Source organism: Panthera tigris, chromosome C1, assembly GCF_018350195.1.
Source record: "Panthera tigris isolate Pti1 chromosome C1, P.tigris_Pti1_mat1.1, whole genome shotgun sequence".
Taxonomy (NCBI): Eukaryota; Metazoa; Chordata; class Mammalia; order Carnivora; family Felidae; genus Panthera; species Panthera tigris.
In genome coordinates, this window is record NC_056667.1 from 126,383,298 (window position 1) to 126,407,080 (window position 23,783).

Consider the following 23,783-nt stretch of genomic DNA (forward strand, 5'->3'; position numbering starts at 1 on the left):
CAATGTGCACTGAAATGCTTGTTTCAGGGAAAGGCAGCTGCCATGTAAGAGATCTGACTCCCTGGAACCACCATGTTGAAAGAGGTCCATCTTGTCTACATAGAAAGAGACCTTTGACCAGCCCCCAACTTTGCCAGCCCAGCTCAGGTACCAGACATGTGAATAAAGAGGCTCTCTTAGAGGTTCAGCCCCAGCCACCATCTGATTACACCTGCATGAGGAGCCAAATATTATTCTCTCTCACAGAATCATGACAAATAATAATACATTATTCTCTGAAGCCACTCAGTCTTGTGGCGGTTTGTTAGGCAGCAATAGGAAACTAAAACATCATGGCTTTTTTTTTTTTTTTTTAAGAAAATGAACCTAATATTTATAAGCACAGCTTATTAAGCTTCTTTTTGTTTCCTTTTATATAAGTACAATCTGCAATATAAGTAGATTTCTAGCTCAGTCCTTAACAAGGTTTATAACCTTGAGCAAGTCTCTTTATAAAACTGTCACTGAGCCTCTCTTGCCTCAGTTCTAAAATGAAGGGCTTTACTAGTTAATCACTAAAGTCCATTCTAGTTCCACAGTTGTATCGTTCTCTTCAAACTATCAGAGAAAAACTGAATCCTTGTCTGACAAGTTTTAACTTGCAGTAAAATTTTACAGGCACAAGAGTTTTCAGCAAAGCAACCAATGCCAGAGAAGTGCTGACTCAGCACAATGCTGTCTGTTAGCAGGAGAAAAACCCACTCAGGAGCAACTGTAAATCTGATCCTTTCAGCTCCTTCTCCCTGAAGCAAAATTCAAAGAGATGATTATCTGTAACAAAACACTTGAAAGAGGATTCTCAACTTCTTCTTAAAAATCTGTCACTGAAGTCTGTGGGTGACTTCAGATCTTTTGGTGGACTCTTCAGCACTGCATGGTTGAATCAGTCTTCGGAAGATCCCTACACACAAATGCTAAGTTTAGGGCAAGTGGACTGAGTGATTCCTAGAGGAAATAAACTCTCGCCTGAGAACAACAGCTGAAGTAAAATCCCATAAGCCAGGAAAACAGTCACACAATCACAGTAACAGGTGGTCAGTTTCAAAACAAATTTCAAGGTCTGACTTGTGTGGCACCTGCTCTAGAACCACAGACAGCAGTGTAACTCTGTCTGGGTTTGAGTTAGGTCATCCCTGCCACACTAAAGGAAGATTAACTACGTTTATTAGCTGAGCTAAGGCATGGTAGGTTAGGTGACCGCCTCTGTAGTAACCCTTGGGTTCCCTGTCAGAAAGGACGAGGGAATGAGAGAATTTGGGAATCAGAAGGGAACGTGGTGATTGGCTAGTTTGATGCCCTTGATAGCTGAGCGAAGTGAAGCCCAGACAGGTACAGATTTGCTCAAGGTCACATGACCTATGGAAGCAGACCCCTCCACCCCCAATTTTATTAGGAAAAATTTCAAATACACAGCAAAGAATATTCGCAGGGAACACCATTACCTAGATTCTACTGTTACCATTTCATTAAACTTGTTTATCACATATCTATCTGTCTAACCATCCTTTGATCCTTCTACCTTATTTTTTGGATGCATTTCAAAGTGAACTGCAGACATCTATACTCTTTCCCTTAAAGCAGCATTATGTTTTATCATTATTTGTCTAATTGTTTGATACTTCAATTTTCTTTATGTTATGAAACCAGCCAAAATTAGAAAAAAAAAATCACTGGACACAATGTAAGTTAGCATTAGCTAGCTTGAAACACAACCCAACATCCTAACTCCAGGGCCCTTCAGGATTCTTCCTAAGAGCAAATTCTAGAGGAGGCAGAAATACTGATCAGTATACAACACTGCATATGCTGCTGCTCCTACCTGGAATCCTGCTTTTGCCTGTTCCCCCAGGAATGACCTCACATGTCTGCAAGTAACAGAGGCTACTGTTATAAATGTAGTCCTGTTTTAGGAGGAAACAGTTATTTAAAAAAATCTGAAATGCCACCTGATTCCCAATGCCTTTCCTGAACCCTGAGTTTTGAGCTTTCTCATTTGAACCCTCACACACCTCCCTTGCCACTTTTCCTGCTTCATTCAACCCTTTTACAATTTAGTATGTCTTTGTTTATCTATCACTGGTACTGGTACTGCTACTGCTGCTATTACTATGGTTAATTCCTCTATGTGAGGGACCATACCTTAAGACATATTTCTGTATCTCCTGAAGCTCCTTACATAGAGTCAATGTTGAACATTAACTGACTTCAAACTTCAAATCAGGGGCGCCTAAGTGGCTTAGTCAGTTAAGCACCTGACTCTTGATTTTGGCTCAGGTCATGATCTCAAGGTTTATGAGATCAAGCCCTGGTGGGGCTCTGCACTAATGGCACAGAGCCTGCTTGGGATTCTCTCTCTCCCTCTCTCTCTCTGCCCCTCCTGTGCTCATTCTCTCCCTCTCAAAATAAAATTCAAATCAATGTTTGGGAAGTTTTGTGAAAATTAGATCTTAAGGACCTGAGGGATTTGTTTAAGTGCAGATTTTTGGACCTCCTACTCTCAGAAATGCTGACTCAGTAGGTTTGAGGTGGGGTCCAGGAAGCTGCATGCAGCTTGAGCAAGTACCCCTGGTGATTTCAATGCAGGTAGCACAGAGATTATTCTTGGAGAAATCTGCTCACAGGTACAAATTACCACTGGCTTTATCCATTTTTAAACCAACAGGCCCAATCTACCCGTTCCTTTGCTGGATCCAGGGATAAAGGTGTGGCTGTCACCGTGGGATGTGACAGTCACGGCATCATCCCTCACCACATCATGTGCTGTCAGTCACCACTTCTGCTGTTGCCACCAGCCCCCGAGTTTCCCTTTGTCACTTCCCCCTTGCCACCACCAACTGCCACTACCTCTCTTGCCCCTCACCCTCCAAGGCTGAGTCAGATCCACTGCGGAGCACTTGAGGAAACACATTTTGGAAGACAGGATGAGGGTGTTCACATTCTACATTCACAGCCTCATGTCAGGGAGAAAAGCAACACCTATTTCTGACCATGGCTTCTTCAGAAGTTCTGCAAACCTGGTTAGAAAGTTGGGCCCGTGGTTTGGAGTTCCTGCTGCCTTTGATTTTACAATGAGTGGAAACCGAAATTGAGTAACAGACCTCTTGCCCAAGCATTAAGGGCCACCACAAAGCATAGAGCAATCAATGGGACAGGAGCTCATAAGATGCAGTCACTCCCTCCTCCAGGCCCAGTGTTTCTGTGCAGGGAATGCCAATTGCACTTATCTCCAGTGTCTGGTATTAACAGTACTTTTTATATATGCTGAAATTTACTTTTTAGGTGCCCAAAGGATAGTAGTAAGAAAAACTATGGACCAGAGAGTTGTTTCATGAAGCATAAACTGAAATATGTTTTGAGTTGAATATACTTGAAATCATTTTCTTTAAGACATTCACAGCATTGTCTTTTTTAGTTCAATGTATTTCTTTATTGTGGTATTTCCCAAACTTCAACAGGCATCAGATTCATCTGAAGGGCTGGATCTCACTCACAGACCTTCTGATTCTCTAGGTTTGGGAGGGGCCAAGAATTTGCATTTCTAACAACTTGCTAGATGATGCCAATTCTGCTGATCTGGAGATCATGCTTTGGGAAGCACTGCTCTAATAGAAAGTAAAATGGTGCTACTTAGGCTATTTGCTGATCTGCCTGCCTTGTCTTCTTATATCACAATGGCTCATAGCAGTGATTCTTGGCCCTAGCTGCCCATTAGAATTACCTGTGAAGCCTTTTAAACATAAAGTCTGGGTAGCATGCTCAGACCCTACCTTAGACCCAAATAAATCTGTAGCTCTGGGATTGGGCCTGACAATTTTTGAAAAAGATCCCCGGATAATTCAAATGGGCATCCATGATTGAGAACCACAGGCGTATAGCAAATTCTGACCTTGTTCTGTGTTAACATATGATTCTCATTTGACAAATATTTATTGACCACTCAATACATGTGGTAAAAAATGACAAAGTATCTAAGAAATGGTCCCTGACCTCAAGCAGAGATAGATCACATACCCAAACATTTAAACAAAAAGCTGGTGTGTGGTGAGTGCCAATTAGAAGAATAAACCATTACTGAAAACCGAAGGCTAGATGATCCAAGGTAAATCAATGCTGTACTAGAGCCTCACATTGTTTGCGATAAGTTATGTATGCCTTTGCCACACAGGAAACATATTCCTTTGGTGGGGGAAATTGCTCATTTATTGGTTCATTGAGGATGCTCCAACTGATTCACCATGGTAGGTGTGATTGAACCATGGAAATGATAGAACATTAAATCAATAGCTAGTCAGCTGGCAACTATTCCTCTGCTAAGTGTGCTATTAAGGTTCCATTTCACAAACCCTGTGCTCAACAGAAGTGAAGATTTTTAGTGGAGAAATAAAACAAGAATTATGTTTAGAAACCACCTCAATCTGGAATTTTAAGTAAACATTTCTTAAATGTATAGAAAAAATACTTGAATTTATTTGTGAATTAAAAGCTAAGGATCTTAAAAAATGTGCACTTATTTATATCCACTGGAATACAAAATAATTTAATGATTCAGTGATAGCTGGCCCATGAAGGGGAGAGTTTATAGAAATGAGAAAATATCCTCTTTGGATATTACTTATGTATTAATGGCATTATTTAATTCATTGTGCTCTTTAATTCAGTTACTTTTTTTGAAATCTTCTTTTCATGTGGGGGACTTTTCCCAAGAATAAGAGATCCCAAGGACAACAAAAAGATAATTGTTTTCAAGAAAAGGAAATAAATACTTTTTAAACTGTTACATTTATTTCCATTAAAAAACACTGGGGGCAGCATTTTAGGCATTGTGGGAGATAACATGAATATGACAAAATAACTGGCTCTCAAGGAAACTTATAACCTAGTAGAAGGGAAAGATAAGTACCTATTTGAAGCAAAACATGATACATGCCTTCAGAGAAGAATAAATTTTAATGAGGCTTCAAAGAGCTGGAAGAAAAGGAGGTCAGGGTTCAAAGAGCCTAAGATAAGGCGTAGAACTGGGCTGCTGGTGCAATGCATTACTGCACGGCCAATTTTCAAAGGCCAGCTGTTCCCAGTCAAACGAAGACAGAAGATGAGGGTGGATGCAATCAATGGGAAAATCAGGCCACCCTCCCTTATTTTCCTGGCAATGTAGTTTCAAGATCAATAGTTTTACAATCTCATTTCAGGAAGCAGATGAAAATGAGTCTGATGCATTTTCTTTAGTTCACTTCTTACTAACAAAATCCAATTTAAAGGATTTTATATGTTGGCTATATGGCCACTAATATTTAATAAAAATGTCTAACCTCATTAGTATGATCAAAGAAATGAAAATTAGAATAGCAATACAATGGCTGTTTTTGGCTGATCAAATTGACAAAGATTTTATTTATTTTTTATTTTTTTTAACACTTGTTTATTTATTTTGAAAGGGAGAGAGAGTGCTTGTGTGCAGGAGGGGCAGAGAGAGAGGGAGAGACAATCCCAAAGGGCTCTGCACTGACAGAAGAGAGCCTGATGTGGGGATCAAACTCACGAACCACGAGATCATGACCTGAGTCGAAATCAAGAGTCAGATGCTTAACCAATTGAGCCACCAGGTGCCCCTCAAATTGACATAGATTTTAGATGACTACCAAATGTTGGGACCTCCTCCTCCTGCCTGTAGAGTGCTCTTGGGTCTGCCTTGTTTGCCATAGCTGGAGGACAACCCATATTCTACAGTTATCAATTCTAGGAATATATTCTAAGGAAATAGTATATATATGTGCAAATACTCATGTATGAAAATATTCCTCAGTGCTTTGTTGATTATTGGGAAAAATCAGTAAAGCAATAGGCCCAACAATAGGTTAATAAATATAAAATGTATTAGGCTAGGAAAGGAACAGTAGTGGTGCACTCACCTGGAAACCTAGAAACCGTGGTCTTTAAAAAAAATCTTCCTGAGTGTTTTAGGTAAGTCAGTCCCTTCTACCCAAGATCAATCCCCTTCCCTTCATTATCCCCTCTTCAGATATTCTGTATTCCTCCAAATAAGACCAGGTGCTTTATGTGCCCTGAATTGGTCCTCTACATTTTTTCTGCCTCCTTGCCATTGCTCATGCCTTTCTCTGTGTCTGAATGCCTTTCTTTAATCTCTGAGGTCTCACATCTTCAAGACCCAGTTTTGTAAGCCCTACCTACGTGATGCGATAATGATATTCCCCTACATCAGCTAGACAGAAGGGTTTATTCTCTTCTTGTACCCTCAGAGCAATTTGGTTATCTTCTATGGCCCTTCTCACCCTCTGTACTATATTAGAATGATCTGAATATATATATATATATATATATATATATATATATATATATATACTTTATTTTCTCTATTAGATTTTGAACTAACTGAAGATAAGGGCCAATCTTACTCAGATTTATATCCCCTCATAGTTATAAAGCATGTTGGGTATGGTTGTTGAATGAGAGAATGAGTGAGTAAATGCTACAAAAATGCACTTGAAGCCAAATTCTAATGTTCTCCATAGACATAGGATGAACTTGACTAGTGCTGAAGATGCTCTTTGGTGCCTCCATTTTGTATGGTACGGGGCCTGAAACCTTCCATCTGAGCCATGGTGATGAGAACAGTGAAGACCAGGACTGAGGAGGAGTGGTCTGAGGGTGGAGGCCAGGATGATGAACCAAAACTACAATTGTCCCCCATCCTTACCTCCTCCCCTACCCAATTATTGGAAGAGCAATAGGTTAGAATTGTAACAAGGAGGGAAAACTGATGAAGACTTTTGCAAAGGAAAGTAAGCACTTCTGATCAGTTATCAGTTCTTTGACCATCCCAATAACATATGTTTTAATCAGTAGGTCTTAAAAACAGAACATTTGTCAACAAAATGAAGAGATTAGCAGATAATTGAGGGGCAAAATACAAATGAAATATTTTCAATGGGGAAGAACGGACTTTGAAAGAGTTTTAGTGATGCACATTGATTTATACATTCCCAGATTCAATAGGCAGCATAAATGCCATTCATGTTGATGGTGCAAATGCCTTGATGCTATCAGTAAGGAAGTTAATAAGCTGAGCAGCTGAACTACTATTCAAAATAGTGAAGCTTAAGTCTTGCTAAGGCATTTTCTATCCCCACCTGGTATAACCTACATGTCCTATTATACTTAGCAATACACCTGCTGGCTTTTGTGGGCCTTCAGGAAATGCCTTTACTTCCTGAAGAATGCAACAAACTACAACACAAACACCACCATGGCCAGCTGACACTAGACTGTAAACTGTAGTTACCTCTCTAAAAGGCTTAGGTGCTTGGGTGATTAGTATTTGTAGGTTGTGCAATGGCCAAGTTCACAAAGGAAGTTCTTACATTAAAAAAAAAAAAAAAAAAATATATATATATATATATATATGCTAATCCACATAGTATGGATTCTATATATGTCTTATGAATCCATGTATATGTGTATGTATGCATTTATAATTTTGGTGAGGGGCGTTACTTGTTTTCTCATAAAGCTCCCTAGCGTGACAAAATTAAACCTCACTGGAATGGATTATTTTTATCAGTAAACAAAAACAAAAACTGCTTTTCACCAGACAAAGCTTCGGTCCCTCTGTCAAGCAACAGTGATTTACCGAGCTAACATGTGAGCAAATGGGAAATACTATATTTCCAGACTTGGGTAATGAATAACCTCTGAGGGCTTGAACTTTTCTCCGTTCCCACAGACTGCATCCACAGAGCGGTGCTCTTGCCCTGAAAGGAAGGATTTACTCCGGTTTGGAAGGAAGTGGAATAAATAGAACTGGAAGTGGCAAGGTCACCTTTAATATCATACGAACTGCCTCTTAACAAGCTTCACAATTGCTTTGTTTCTTCCTCCCTGGGTTCTATAAACAGGCAAAGTCAAAGCAAACTCCTAGAGCACACAGTGCGTGGAGGAAGCTCCCAGAGTGGTGAGGAAGGGGAGGCTGCAGGCTCCATGGGGCCCATCCCGCACGCCAGGGTTACAATTGTGTTATGGTGTGGTGGCCAGAAGGGAAAACTGCTTGTTTTTAAAGGAAGGAGTTATATTGTCCTAAATTCCTGTGTATAAAATATAGGACAAACAAGTTAGAGTGGGCATATTGGAGTATGTGGAATATATGGCATATTTGCCTTTCACTGGTCTTTTCCCTATTAACTTTAATTATCACATGGTGAGTGCATAAATACAAAAATGTTATTTTAAAAACGCTCTTCTCTAGGACCCTGTTCAGTTGGTATTCCAAACACCATGCAAGCTCTTTACTGGCATTCTGCTTCATAGAGAGAGTTTTCTTCTTTTCCAAGGTCCTTCAGCCACATGCAGTTGGGCTTCCCTCTATCTCTCTGTAGTTTTTCATTTCTTTTTAATGTCTCCTTACCGAGGAGAGGAAAGAATATCTAGTATGGAAAAGGCACTAACCATGTTGGGATGCCAGAGGGTTGGGCAACAGACAGGACTGGAATTTTGGTGTCCCAACTCTTAGTCATTCTTAGGTAGTCCAATGTATAAGTCATCTTGGAAGACAATGTGAATGAGTAGTTCTGTCATTATCAAAGCAAAACAATAATTCAGATTGGGCTTTGAGTCTAAGGTAACTTGGCATGGCTTAAATACAAATTGTCAACGAAAGCATGAACCAAACAAAACTGAGTTGGTACTTTGTAAATTGTTACTTACTCCCTGTATGGACTCCCCACATTTGGCGAAGGTGTGTAGGAAAATCTCCCTTATATTTCGAAAGTGCAGTAAAGCTATGGAGTGTTGTAACTTCAAAAAAGTGTGATTAAAAGAATATAAGAAAGATACAATAAGAGTCTCTAAGGGGTAGAAAGAGGGCAGTCTCTGTCTAATCTGAATTTTGGCCATTTCTTTACACTTTCAAGATAATATGAGTTCTTGGCATTACAGATAACGGGTCAGAGCTGAGCTGTTGTGGAAACTGCTAGATGGAGCTAGAGCTGTTATGTGGCCAAATATTTTGATCTGTGGATAACATGCAATATTGAGAGATTCTGATCTCTGTTAAGTGTCCTAAATTGTCTACAGAGCAGAGCAAACATTGAGGCATCAGCCTAGACATTCTAACAAATGTGCTCTACTAAAATGCTATGCTCGAATGGACTTGACCAGGCTAATCAACCTCTAAAGTGCCTCCTGCATTATAATAGCTATAAGACAATCCCTGCTCCCAGGGCCACCCCCCCCACCGCCCCCACCCCCCACCGCGGGCTTGTAAGAGGGGTGGGGTGGGGAAAGGGCGAGCTCTTCCTTTGTCCTCTGACCACCTAGAACAGCATGGCTAATTGCTTTGTCTATCATTAAGAATCTTCAGTATATAGTGAGGTTGGAAGTGTGCACATGCATACATGCATGCTCACACTTACCTCATATCTTCACGTTTTTCACCTTTTCTAAAATATAACAGCAATGAATCCAGACTGAAACTTGCCACACCTTTCAATCCAACAACTCTTTTCCCTGAGGACAGTAGGGCATCATCCAAATGTAGTAGCTGGGGAGTTGTGCTGTTATTTCTTTTCAGATGACAAAATAGCAACACGCTTTAATGATGATGAAACCCAGTTCTATTTTTTCTTTTCCCTTGTAGTTCTTTTCGTAGCAGGAATCTGACACCGTTTACTCTTTGGGCAGTAAGTCCCGCAAGTCTGAACTATGTGATTGCATGAGCCCTGTACCTTATTCATTAAGACTGCCCCCTTTGAAACGGAATTGATGAGTTTTCAGTGACCATTCGTAGCATTTGAGATCCATAGGCATCAGGGCTTGATGCATGGCCCTCATCTCCGTGAGCTTCTGTGCAATGATTCTCATCTGTCTTGGTTAGAAAGTGAATTAATCTTGACCTTGGCCTCTGGGGTGTGGTTCTCTGTCCTCTCACACATCTTCAACTCACTTTTTTATCAGAAGCACTTCTTGTTTCAGGCCCAGGCTCCCCCAATTTCAATTTCAGCCTTTTGTCTTTAAACTACATTGCTTTGATTTTAACCAAAATCTCTATTTCTGGTATTGTATATTATATTTCTAGAAAGTTCTCATTCTTTATAACTTAATTATATGGATCTTTAAGCTTTGAAGGATACTAAAGGGCAGAAAGAGATTGACAAAATACAAGTTATTATTAGGAATTACAAATCACTTAGCATTTCAACATCACTCATCGGATGTGGGCATTTTGTTGAAAGAGACCTTGTTTTGAACAATGACAGTGCAGAAGACCTTTGGAAGAAACAGACTTCCAACCAGATTTCTATTGTTACAGCATGCATAGGAAATTATCAATTATATTTTGTATCAATAAGATAATAGATTTAGAAATACTACCAGCAGAAAACTTGATGTATTAGTGCTGTACCACCTCAGTCCAACGACTCAACTGTACTTATTTCCATCCATACTTTCTGTGGATGTAAATGATATTTGTATTTCACAATGGAAGTAAAATTGCTGGATATTCTTGTTTATGCCTTCAGTGGGCTGAAGAGTTGAAACATGGTGAAGCTCTGTTGGTTAGGAAGGTAATGAAAACTTAAGGTAGTTTTTGGATTCTTCTTCTTTTTTTAATTTAATAGATTTTATTTACTTATTTTTATTATTTTTTATTTTTATTGAAGTATAGTTGATACAGGATTATTATTATTAGCAAGCATTAGTTAAAAGTTAAATATAGGAAGACATCACACAAGTATTAAAAGTATTTAAACCATACCATCTGCATAAGGTTAATAATGAAACAATGTATGGCTACATTTATATTTTTACCAAATTTCATGGAGTTTTCATATTCAATTTTTGTGCCTCAGGCAGTGGCACATTGAAAGTAATGCTTGTCTGAAATGAGGAGCAGAACAATAATATTTCAGGTACACAGACAGTAGACATGGTTGGAAAATCACAGTTAAATTGTTAGTTATTCATGTCAAGTTTAAAGCTCTCAGGTTCTGCTGATAGGCCATGCAGAGAAAATGAAAGGGACAGAATGGTCTCTAATAAGAACATTTACTACCATTGTGTCTCCAGCCCATTCCCACTCAGTGTGCTCTAACTTAATTGGCTCCTTTCATCCAGGCCACTTCAGGGAGGGTGCTAAGTAGTAAGTGCACCCACCAGTATCTGGCCTTCACTCTGGCCATCAGTTCCATTTCATACCGCTACAAATGGAAATGCGACATATTTATTTATTTATTTATTTATTTATTTATTTAAAATGTTTATTTTTTTGAGGGAGAGACAGAGCGTGAGCGGGGAGGAGCAGAGAGACAGGGAGACACAGAATCCGAAGCAGGCTCCAGGTTCTAAACTGTCAGCACAGAGCCCGATGTGGGGCTCGAACTTGTGAACCCCGAGATCACGATCTGAGCGGAAGTTGGACGGTTAACCAACTAAGCCGCCCAGGTGCCCATATTTATTTATTTTTTAAAATATTTAAAAAAAATTTTTTTTGACGTTTTTATTTATTTTTGAGACAGAGAGAGACAGAGCATGAACAGGGGAGGAGCAGAGAGAGAGGGAGACACAGAATTTGAAACAGGCTCCAGGCTCTGAGCTGTCAGCACAGAGCCCGACGTGGGGCTTGAACTCACAAACCGTGAGATCATGACCTGAGCCGAAGTCGGACGCTTAACCAACCAAGCCACCCAGGCGCCCCTAAAATATTTTTTAATGTTTATTATTGAGAGACAGAGAGAGCATGAGCGGGGGAGGGACAGGGAGAGAGGGAGACACAAAATCTGAAGTAGTCCAGGCTCCGAGCTGTCAGCCCTGAGCTGATGCAGGGCTGGACCTCATGAACCTCCAGATCATGACCTGAGCCGAATTCGAATGGTTAACCGATGGAGCCACCCAAGAGCCCCTAGATATGCTCTATTTTGAAAACAGTGGGATCATGGAGATTGTTAATATTGAGTTGGAAGTCAATGGTTGTGTTCTCCAAGGAGAATGACCGAATTCTGTGACAACACATCCATAGAGAGGAATGAATGGAGATAGATATAATGGCACATAGAAAAATACTCTCACCACATACCATTGGTTTTGTACTATTCAGGTAAACAGGAGGGGGAGTAACAAGACACATTTTGGTGGTGGGAAAAGAATACAAATAGGGAGAAATAAAGAAAGGAAAGAATTTTGGAGGGACTGGTATGAAAGAAGGGAAGAGGGAATGCAACCAAACCCCATGGAGTAAGTGGAATTGCTATTAGAAAAGATTTTCTTTTGAATAAAAAAAACCTCAGGTACCTTCTAAGTATAAAAGTAATAAGAAAAGACAAACAAAAGGAAACATGGAAAGGTATAGTTATCCATAAGCGGAAGGAAGAAGTAGAAAAAGGCAAACTGTACCAAGACTATACCAGGTAACTTTTAATGTAGTAGAAATTTTCTTAATTTTACTTTTTATGACTTATCCCTTAGAGAAAGGTCCCTGCTTTATTGAGCCAGTGACAAAGGAGCTGATTATAGATAGCTGCCTCACAGGAGACTTGAATCAAATGGCATTTTCCCTTTTAGAACTTAACTGATCTAATCAACTTATTTAAAAATTGCGCCAAAGCGCAAAATTTCCCCTAAGTCTCAAATTCTGTTAAACTACTTCGAGGAACTGAGAGTTATATTTTTATGTAATCTGTACATCAGAGTAATTTGTGAAGCCCTGAGAGGGAAATGTGAGTTGTGATAGTATCTCAGCTTGAAACACATGAAGAGGAACCTGAGGTCACACTCAAAACCTATCGGGAATTAAAGGAAGTGATTCCACTTGAAAGACCCTAATGCATGTCAAGACTGGAGAAAATAGGTCCCTCCCCAGAATGCAGAGAAAGGGAGAATTAAGACAGAGAGGTGATCAAGAGGGAAAACAGTTACATGTATTGTCCCTGAGTGAGTGAATGACTATCCTGTTTTGCTTCAAGTTCTGAATTTGGATTGATCTCCCATTCAAACTTCCTTTAAATTCATTACACCACTGAAGCCATGGCTTGATTCCTTCATCAAGTTCACAGTGTAGGTTAATATGTGTTTTTATTGGACTGGGATTTCTGCTGCTACCAAGGTAGAAAGGAGCAAGCTGAGGGAAGATGAGCCTGACTTGGCTGAGTCCAACCCCTCAGGAACACTAGGTTGCACCCTGCACTTGCCACACAGACCTTCCCAGGGAATCCTTCACCAGGCAGTAAAGGAAACCAGAAAAGCACAAAAGAGCTTGTCTGAAGAGCATAGGCTGGGTTTGGAACTAACTGGCCTTCCTCTGCTTCCTTAAATTCTGTATATTACTCTCTGATCACTTCTCATGGCTTAATAAAAGACAGGTTTCCAAATGGCTTATTAAGAATGCGGCCATAGTGTGCCTGGGTGACTCAGTTGGTTGAGCATCCAACTCCTGATTTCAGCTCAGGTCATGATCTCATGGTTTGTGAGATCAAGCCTCACGTCAGGCTCTGTGCTGACAGTGCAGAGCCTGCTTGGGATCCTCTCTCTCTCTCTTCCCCTTCCTCTGCTTGCACTTCTTCTCTCTCTCTCTCTCTAAACAAACAAACATTAAAAAAAAAAAAAAGGAATCTGGCTAAGGGGTACCTGGGTGGCTCAGTCGGTTGAGTGTCTGATTCTTGGTTTCAGCTCAGGTCATGATCTCATGGTTGCTGGGTTCAAGCCCCACTTGGGATTCCCAGTCTTTGCCCTCTCCCCTAGCTCTCTCTCTCCCTCTCAAAAATAAATAAATACATTTTTTTAAAGGATGTGACTAGGGGCACCTGGGTGGCTCAGTTGGTTGAGTGTCTGACTTCAGCTCAGGTCATGATCTCATGGTTTGTGAGTTTGAGCCCTGTTCAGGCTCTTTGCTGATGGCTCGGCTTGGAGCCTGGAGCCTGCTTTGGATTCTGTGTCTCCCTGTCTCTCTGCCCCTCCTCTGCTTTCTCTCTCTCTCTCAAAAATAAACAAACATTTAAAAAATAAAATAAAATTAAATTAAATTAAAGAACGTGACTAAGAGTGAGACTGCCTGTGTTCACTTACAGGTGGACCTTGAATTAGATGTATGAATTTGGGCAAGTTACTTAACCTCTCTGAGCCTCAGTTTCCACATCTGTAGAATGGAGATAATCGTAACATCTACCTCCTAGATGGATTTTGTTGATTGATTCCTAGATTGATTTGTTGGGATCAATGTGTTAATATGTGTAACATGCTTGGAACACTGAAAGAAATATTAGCCATTAATGTTATTATAAATCTGTCTTTTCCACTGGAATATCAGGTTCTAGCAGTCAGGGAAATTTTGAAGTTTATTTATTTTTGAGAGAGACAGACAGACAAACAGATAGACAGACTCAGGCTCTCTAACAGCATGGAGCCTGACAAGGGGCTAGATCTCATGAACCCTGAGGTCATGACCTGAGCTGAAATCAGGAGTCAGGTGTTTAACCAACTGAGCCACTCAAGCAGTCCCATTCAGGGAAAATATGTATGTCTAACCCTTAGCATAATAGAATATTCAGTATGTATTGAATGTTACAAGGTAGTATAAGTAGGTTTGGTTTTAGAGAGATGATCCACATTCCCTCTTCATTTACTTAGTCACTCAACAAATGTTTCTTGAACCTCCTAGTAAGTGCCAGGGATTCTGCTAAATATTGGGTGAACCAAAGGAAGAAGATCTCTGCCCTTGGAATTTAGTGGTAGAAATTATAAAGGAATAAACATAAAAATAAATTTATAATTATAATTTGTCTTAAGTGCTTTGAAGGGAAAGACTAGAGACCTATGAAAGAGAAGAACCTTTGTTGTCCTCAAGTCTGTGATCAGCAATACCATGGGGAAAAGATACTAGAAGATGGAAGAGAATTTGTATATGTGCTCCCCATATTATGTTAAGAAATATGGGTAATCAAGGTAGAAACATCTCAATAACTGATTTTTTGCTGGTTTTTCTTATGCTTTGACTTAATCAACATATAATGCTCTCTGATGTCCATGGCTGGTTAGCTCATTTGATTAGCTAATGAGGTCAAGGTCAGAGGCCAGCATGGGTCAGTGAGCTTTTCTCCTTTCTGCGGCCAGATTGCACTCTTAACCTCAGTCATCTTTCAAAAGTGTGCGTTTGGTCACAGGAAGGCTGTGTCAAGAGAATGTGGATGGGGAGCCCCCAAATTACCCTCACTGATAGTTGCTCTCCACTGGCATTTTCTAATACTTATGATAGTATGCTATAATTTATTATTCTCTGTCACTAGTTAGGGTCTAGTTCTATTTTTTTTTTTTGACAGAGTTAGCCAATAATTTCTACAGCCAATAATTCCCCCCCCCCCCCGCCACCCCAGGAAAGAAAACTGCCTTTCAAAATATTCAAACCACTTTTAAACATTATGTCTACTGGATGGAAGTTATAGACTAGAGCAGTGCTTCTCCAATAGTAATGTGCATAAAAACACCTGAGGTATTGTTAAAATGTAGATTTTGGCTCAGTAGGTCTGAGTGGGATTCACGATTCTGCACTTCTTCCTTACTCCCAGGTCATGCTGTTGCCGCTGATCCATGGAACATACTCTAAAGAACATGGGACTAAGCATACAGTAATGAATCAAAGCTAAGTCTAGATTTTAGAAATACAGCGAATACAAAGCATGGTGAGTTTGACCACTGGTGCAACTTGCTGAAACTGTTTACTGTGTAAGGCACTTCACTGTTTATAGACAAGCTCTCTCCAAATGTTTTCTTTTAACTTTTTTTTAAAGTGTTCTATTTTTCTCGGGAGGGTAAGTCTAAGAAAGAGTTCAATATCCTTTAATTTTAGACAATGTATTTATTATATACAGTATACATGAAGCTCAAAGGGCTGGAGCTAGAGCTAATTCCATGTTATGCAACATAAAATGCCTTTGAAACACACAAAGCCTTTTGTTTTATGGTGGAGATTTTAGTTTCATCTTCAACTTACTTCACTGTATGTGACAAGTATAGTAAAAATCTTTTGTGTCTTCTGTATTTATTTTTGGTAATAAAAGGAGACAGCTCCTTTTTCCCACTGCCCAGAAGAGGCCTATTCCCCTGCTGACATGTCTGTGTAGCTCCTATTGATACTAAGATGATCGTGAGCATGAAGTTGCCAAAGAAACTGCTTCTCTGAGGAAATTTCCATGAGTGTGAAATCATGGGAATCAAAACTGATGGGAAAGTCCCTTTGAACTTGTGAAAATTGCCAGCATTCTTATAGGAAAAGAGTCTAGAAATGCCATGATTATCTCCTTTACTATTTTAGTGAGATGCATTTCTATTGTCTTTGGAGAAAATGGTCAAGTTCTGCTCAGTACAAAATGCTTTATTTATTTTGCCTCAAATTCTTTAGGTGGATATATATTTGTGAAATTTGGATTTTTGTACTTTAGATTATTTGGTCTAAGTATTGGTCTATCTCAGCATTTTCCAGGCAAAGACACCTAAATGCAGAGGATCTAAATGATCTTTAAGGTGTCACATCCAAGCTAGAGGCAGAACCCAAGTCTCCTGGTCCTTGCTATTGCACCTCTATGCTATGGGTGCCTCCAGACAGTCAGAAGTGCAGAAATTTCAAAACACATTGATTTGAGGAAAAGTTTAAGAGTTACACATATCTTGGTTCTCAATTTATTTAAGCAGTCAGTCTATCAATGAATATTCAATTAGCCTCTGTGATGTGCCCAGCACTGTTTTACATAATGTAAAATAATTTAATATTTATTTATTGGTTCAGATTTTCTGGCAGTAAACTACTTTGGGGTGAATTAGGCACTTTGGGTTGCTGAGTTAACTCCTGGAGCCCACTTGAGAGCTATTTATTGTAACCAACTTCTGCAAATTTGAAACCTCCATCACTTTTTACTCCTTTGTCTCATATCCCCCCCGTAAATCAGTGGCTGAGGTTCTTTCCCAAGTGTGTCTTACATCACTTTTTCCTTTCTTCATCTGCTTGTCTTGAAGGCCCTGTTACACAACTGCCATCTCTAGCCTGTGGTTGAAGCTTGGGGCCCCTTCTTCCAGAGATCCCCCATACTCCTAACATCCCTATTCTCTTTTCCTTCATAATATATGTATCCTGTATTTACGTCCCTGAATTTGCTAGTTAACTGAAGCTGGTTTACTACCATCACCTCAATTTCCTTTCTACAGTCTTTGGTGTAGACCCTTCCAAACTTTCTCCTAGTCAATGTCCTTGATTGCAGCATTTTCTTCCTCCTGTTTGTCCTGCTCATACAGCTAGTAAATCCATGTTTCTAAAGTGTAGTCATCAAGATAGTATGCATGACCTATCTTGCCTGTAACCATCCCTGAAACACTGCAGGCAATTAATAAGTGTCTTCTTCTTTTTCTGCCTGTCTTATATATACAAAAGCTGGAAGAAGTCCCTAATGATTCTTTGTTTCCACATATGTAAAGTGGGGATAATAATAGTACCAATATTTTCATATAGTTGTTGTGAAAGTTTAGCTATTACTATTACTGAGAAAAATTCCAAGCTATGAATAATTTTATCTTATTCTCGTCTGTCATTTGGTATCATTTGATGTATGCTAGCTTCACTCTATTAAAAACCAAGTGATAAATACCTTGAGGAAAAGACAGTGCTTTGCGTTTTGGAAGTCTCTAAACTCTCCACTCTGCTGCCTAGCACAGAGCTGTGAGCCCAGTGGGTGTCAGCAGTAGTGCTCAGCTGGTTCACACCCATGCAGGGTACCCATGCAGGGTCCATGCTCATTGCTAGGCGGTCTGTTCTGATGGCTCAGTGCTTGTGCCACATCAGTTGACAAATATTTGCACATCATCCCCTGCTTGATTGATTTGAGGTAATTGGAGTTTGACATTAGCCAACTGAAAAAGTTAAAATAGATTCAAGGCATACAGGCTTTTGCTCTCTCCCTTCCACCCCTGTAATATGAGTTCTGTAATAAACATAAGTTATTACTGTATATTTGGATCCCCCTCATGGCCTCCTGTTATGGGGAGAGAGAGCCGGAATAATGTGAGAAACACAAAGAGTGGCAGGAGGCTGCATGTGCAAGTTACACCCGCATTCAGACCTGGGCATAACCAGTGTGCTGACATGTGGGACAAGTGCCTGTGCCTCTGCCCCTGGCCTGCTGATGGCGCTGTGGGTGGAGCCCATACTTGGGAACCCTGCTGAACAACAGGCATTTCACACTGATAACAATATAAAAAAAAGCCAGGTAGCTTACTGTTACCTTAACGCACTTCTCCCTGAGCAGGTAAGAATTTTTATAAAAGAGCTGATGTAGCTAGCGCTCTTTGTCCAGGTTACACTGTAGCAGGAAAAACACTCATATCTTGGTTTGTTTTTCCTTTGGAGAGAGACCCCTTCCAGCTTTCACATGCAATTGCTCTTAAGTGTGACTTAACATTTCTCTTCCCAATTCACCACCGAATTTCCCGAATCCGAACGCACTGCTGAACAGTGAGTCAGGGTATAAAGGGTGGTGAATTGAATGTAACTCTCTTCAGACTGGAGGAAGGGGGAGCGCTGGGAAATCCCAAGGACTCTGCGCTGACTTCAGTCTCTGAAGTTTGGGGAGTTTGGCAGACACCATAGAAAAGCTCCCTTCATCGCTTAAATTGTTTGAGTTCCATGGCAACAGCAGCCTTAGAAACTTGAGAGAGAGAGGGATGGGGGAGCGGGGGATGATTGAGAAAGAGATAAGAAAAGATGACCGAATAGGCCTGGGATTTTATATTCGGCGCTTAACTTGAGAGAGAAGGAAGCGAGTGGGGAGGAATGCCCAAGACCGCCGTCTGAGTGATCTCATACCAGCCAAAAGGCAAACTACGGCCTGGCCGGCAGCTGAAAGGAACAAAGGCGGTAGGTGGGTGGATGAGGCAGGGGGATGGGGGGGGGGCACAACTCGCCCACGCTTGCGAAGCGCTTCAGCTAGCGTGTGACAGGCCCGGAGTTCTGGCACCGGGAGGGGAGCAACCCAGCCCACAAAGGCTCTGGCCCAGAGAATGGCCTGGCGCGTAATTCAGTGCAGGACCCGTGACCACACTGGAGTTGTAGCCTTTTGTGTGAGCTACAACAATGGAGGGGAAGAAATCAGGCCACAGGCTCGCGGCGCAGACGGGCTGGTGCGGATGTGTCTCGGCTCTGGCGGCAACGTGTGCTGCCTTTCAGGCCGTTGCCCGGCAACCGGACGCCGCCCGCCTATGCCTGCGGAGCCCATTGAAAGGCACTGCAGCCTGGTGAAAGGGAGAGCCGCGCGATTCACAGGCCAGGCTGGGAGAGGAGGAAACAAAGGACAGGGAGCTGGGGCAGGGATCGCATGGGACCGGGGGAAGGCCTCCCTCCGTACAAGGGGGAGCACTGGAAGTCCCTTCTTCTGAAGGCCTGAATTGGTGCTCTGCTTTGGCCTAGCGTGTGGACTGCTTGAACAAATATAGCTCTTCCTCCATCTTCAAGTTCACAGCTTTCCTGGCCCCGATGTATTAAATTGTTTGGCTATTGTGTAAAACACGTAGACAACAAAAACAAACCCTGTTCAAGTGGCCAGCAGAAAGTCATTTGTTAGGCAGGAATATTTTCCAAAGTAGAACCATGCACCTGGTGGGTGAATTGATGTTCACCATATGAAAGTGCTTGCTAAATGCAATTTGGTATTCCGGATTGCATCGTGAAACATTAGTGGAAAAACTAGTAATATAAAGTGTGTAGTTAATAGTAATATTACAATGCTAATTTCTTGGCTTAGACAAGTAGTCTGCAAACTTTTTCTGTAAAAGACCAGAAAGTAAAGACTTCAAGCTTTGTGGCTCTATGGTCTTTGCTGCAGCTACTCAACTGTGCCGTAATACTGGCCAAGCCTCGACAGACAATATGTAAAGGAATGGGCTGTGTTCCAATAAAATTTTATTTATGGATGCTGAATGTTTAATTTCATATTCTTTACACATGTCATGAAATATTCTTCTTTAGATTTTTTCAACTATTTAAAAATGTAAAAACTCAGGAGCCTGGGGGGTTCAGTCAGTTGAGCATCACACTTTGGCTCAGATCATGATCTCCCAGTTAGTGAGTTCCAACCCCACAACCGGCTTGCTGCTGTCAGTGCAGAGCCCACTTCAGATCTTCTCTGTCCCTCTCTCTGTGCCCCTCCCCTGCTTGCGCTGTCTCAAAAATAAATAAAAAATTTTTTAAAAAATCACACGAAAACTCTTATTTGCTTGCAGGCCCTACAAAAACGGGCAACAGGCAGGATTTGGCCAGTAAGCTGCTGCCATTTGTCATCCTCTGGTTTAGACAAATGGAACAAGGCTATGTAAGATGTTAACATTAGGAGAAATTGATGAAGGGTGTATGAGAACTCTGTGCTTTCTTTGCAATTTATCTGTAAATCTAAGATTATTCCAAAATAAAATGTCTATTAAAAATATTTCAATGGAAAGCTTTTTGGATAGAATGTTTGGAAAGGGGTTTGTGGTGAGGAGAGGGGTAAATTAGAGTTTGTAGTGTGTGTGTGTGTGTGTGTGTGTGTGTGTGTGTGCGTGTGTGCACATGCATGCGCTAGAGACATAAAGGAATGATTTTCCTTAGTATTTATTGACATATGTTACTGAGACCTCCCAAAATGTAACTCCTTGTTACATCACTATATGGGTAATCAAGCCATTAACATGAAACAGCCTGAAAACAAAATAACATTCCAATAATACAGAACTCTTTAACCCTGAGGGTTGGATGAAGAATATTTTCAGCTCCCACTGAACCAGGATGATGGACACCAGAACAAGGAATAAAATCCATTTTGCTCTAATAGGAAACTAGAAAATTCTCAGCAAGCTCATTTTTAACCACACACCCACATATGTGCACACACACTCCTTTTTTTTTTCCTAATCTGGTTAACATCTATACCAAATAAAGCACATACAAGACTTTTCCTTACAAACCAGGATCTGTATCCCTTTCCTGATATTATTAGTTGTACAAATACAGACTCTTCTCCATATTTGCCTGAAAATGGTATGATATTATGAGACCCTCTTTTTGCCTTCTTTCAGATTGAATTCTGTAACATCCTATCTCAGGCTGAACCCTACTGATTAAGAATGGTGAGGAAGTACAGGAGGGCATTTAACAGAAAGCACACCTTCTTTCTGACTGCAATTCTAGAAGGGTGTGGGATGTAGTATAAAGACGATATAAAAGTCCACAAGTAGTAAACTATTGTAACGCCAGGCATGGTGGGCAGAGGGAAGCTTGGTAATGAGAGTTGATACTGGGCCTGGTGGGCAGAGGGAAGCTCAGTAATGAGAGTTGATACTGGGAGTGAGGGAGAGACTTGCATAATGTTTCTTGGCAAAATGTGAAGCGCCTGGAAATTTGGTGTCAGGGATTTTCTATCGCTCCTGTCCTCTGGTCTCACACTCTCAATTGCTCCACACTAAGACTTTATTTGATGTTTGTTTTTTCAACCAGAGATACTTCAGGACAACTTTTTTCAAATGTGAACTTTCCCTATGCTATGGATTGGTCCTGGATTGGGGTGGGACGTATAAAGATGAATTAGAGATGGCTTCTAGCCTTGAGTGTCAAGGGGTTCTGGGTGCAGATAAGGCCGAGTTTTCCAGTGTTGTTGGTGGACACCAGCATCAGAATCCCTAGGGAGGGTTTTACTTACAAATGCAATCTCCTGAGCCTGTTCCACACTCTGACTTTAATTCTCTGTACAAAGCAATGGGAATCTATATTTTTAGCAAATTCTTCAAGTGAATATTTGACATCCCTAAACATTTGACATCCACTGAAAATGTGAATAGATGTGAAAATGCCTTAAGTATGCTGCTGCTGCTATGAACTGGCTATTACAGAAGCATAGAAAAGGGGTGAGGGTGAAGTCAAAAGGGAAGTTCCCTAAAAATGGCATCTGAGCCTAATCTTAAAGAGAAGACAAGAGCAGGGATGAGGGTGACCGATAGCATGATAAAGGGAATGAATTCAGGAAGTGAAATCCTGAAGTGGGAGAAAACCACACCTTCTTATGTAGCTGGAGTATAAGCAGCAAAGAGGAATGAATGTCTAATGGTGGACTTTCGATAGACAGTGGAAAATTCATTTTGAGCAAGGGATCCTCCTTTATGTCACTCTGCCTAATTATAAGTTCAAGTCCACTCCCCAAATATGAGTATATAGTTTTTGGTAAAGGCTTGGATTTTTTCCTCATAGTATATTCTCTGTAATACAGGTACCTAGAGTGCTCATGTGCTCAGTGTCAAAGGGTGATAGCAGATAAGGGCGTATTAGGTCATTTATGCTACTCTGCTTCCAGACTTGAACATTCCTGGAAATAGAGCTATCTTCCTTTTGATTAGAGTTGGGCTGTCAGCTCTGTGATGTGTAACTGAGGGAGGATGTGTGTTATCCTTTGGTGCTGTTAAAAGAAGTCAGGCAATGCTTCTGTTTGGGGGGGATGATTATGAGGGAGTTATGGGAAAAGAATGTGGTCTCCCCTGGCTCCCCAACCTTCATTTCTAGTTTGGTCTGTCATTGCATCCTCATCAGTATTTCTATCCTCTTCCATTGTTTCTTTTCCTGGACTTTAGCAGGTGGCCTTGGCATTGCAAGACTTTGATTCCTCTGAAAATGAGATGATTGGGTAGTCAGCCTTATCTTCTTTCCCACGGTTTTATGTTTCCTTCCAGGTTGATCTGGTTTCTTTGACTGTCCTATTTTAAGAATGAGGCATTTTGCTTGGTCAAGTGCGTGAATTAATGTAGCCAGGGCAGCTAATCTAGACAGAAAAATACACAACACACAAACCTCCCAACAGCTGCAGAGACCATTATCTATGCTGTTTTTCTTCACCAGCTAGAGAACCTCAATTCATCAAAATAGTTGAAGGCACTTGAAAAGTTAGCACTGACCATTTGGCTCCTGGAAGAGAGAAACATTTGTTTTGTGCTAAAAGTAACCCTTTGTGTCTTGTGGTAAGAGGCCATAGATTTAGGTGAAAGCGAACGGTGACCAGTTATACTAAGTTAGAGAAGAGGATATTGAGGTGGGGGGGATGTGGAAATTAAGGAGCAAAAAAAATACATTTCTATCTCATCCTTACACAGCCACATCTGCACCCAGTTGCACAGAGCACTTGTGAAAAAACAAACAAAACTCTAGTTCAGAGAATCTGAACCTAGGTACTATTGACATTTTGGGCGAGACAATGTTTTGCTCTAGAGGGCTTTTCTAGGCCTTGTAGGATGTTTAGCAGCATCTTTGGCCTCTATGCACCGGATGCCAGTAGCAACACCCCCCTTCATCCCCCACAGCGGTGACCATCACAAATGTTTCCAGACATTGCTGAATATCCCCTGGGAAGTAAAACCAGCCCCTGTTGAGAATCACTGCTCTGGTAGAATCACTTACCATTTTAATAAATCAAGCAGTATCCAAAGTGTTTATGGTTGTGATGGAAAGGCAGGATGCTCCAGTGGCTGCATATTTGTGGTTGGCAGCTTTCATGGGCAGATCAGGCTTAAGTGGACATGGAGCATAGCTTCACCTCAAGAATGTGACAGTCACAGCTGTGAGTTGCAGGACGGTTGAAAGAAGTAAATCCTTTTGGATAGGGTATCCTGTGAGCATAATATGTGATATTCATCGGTTTTCAAAAGTAGCTTTAAAGTTTTTTTTCTTCTGAGGCTTTATGCCATTG

At 40.9% G+C, this 23,783-nt stretch overlaps 1 long non-coding RNA gene across 1 annotated transcript in view; it reads left to right on the forward strand.

Moving 5' to 3' along the window:
* LOC107181251 overlaps positions 1 to 23,783 on the forward strand; it is a 100,303-nt gene that overhangs the window by 22,754 nt on the left and 53,766 nt on the right. The window contains exon 3 of the long non-coding RNA XR_006220675.1: positions 15,606 to 15,719. This is a non-coding gene — a long non-coding RNA (uncharacterized LOC107181251). The remainder of the gene's footprint in view (positions 1 to 15,605; positions 15,720 to 23,783) is intronic.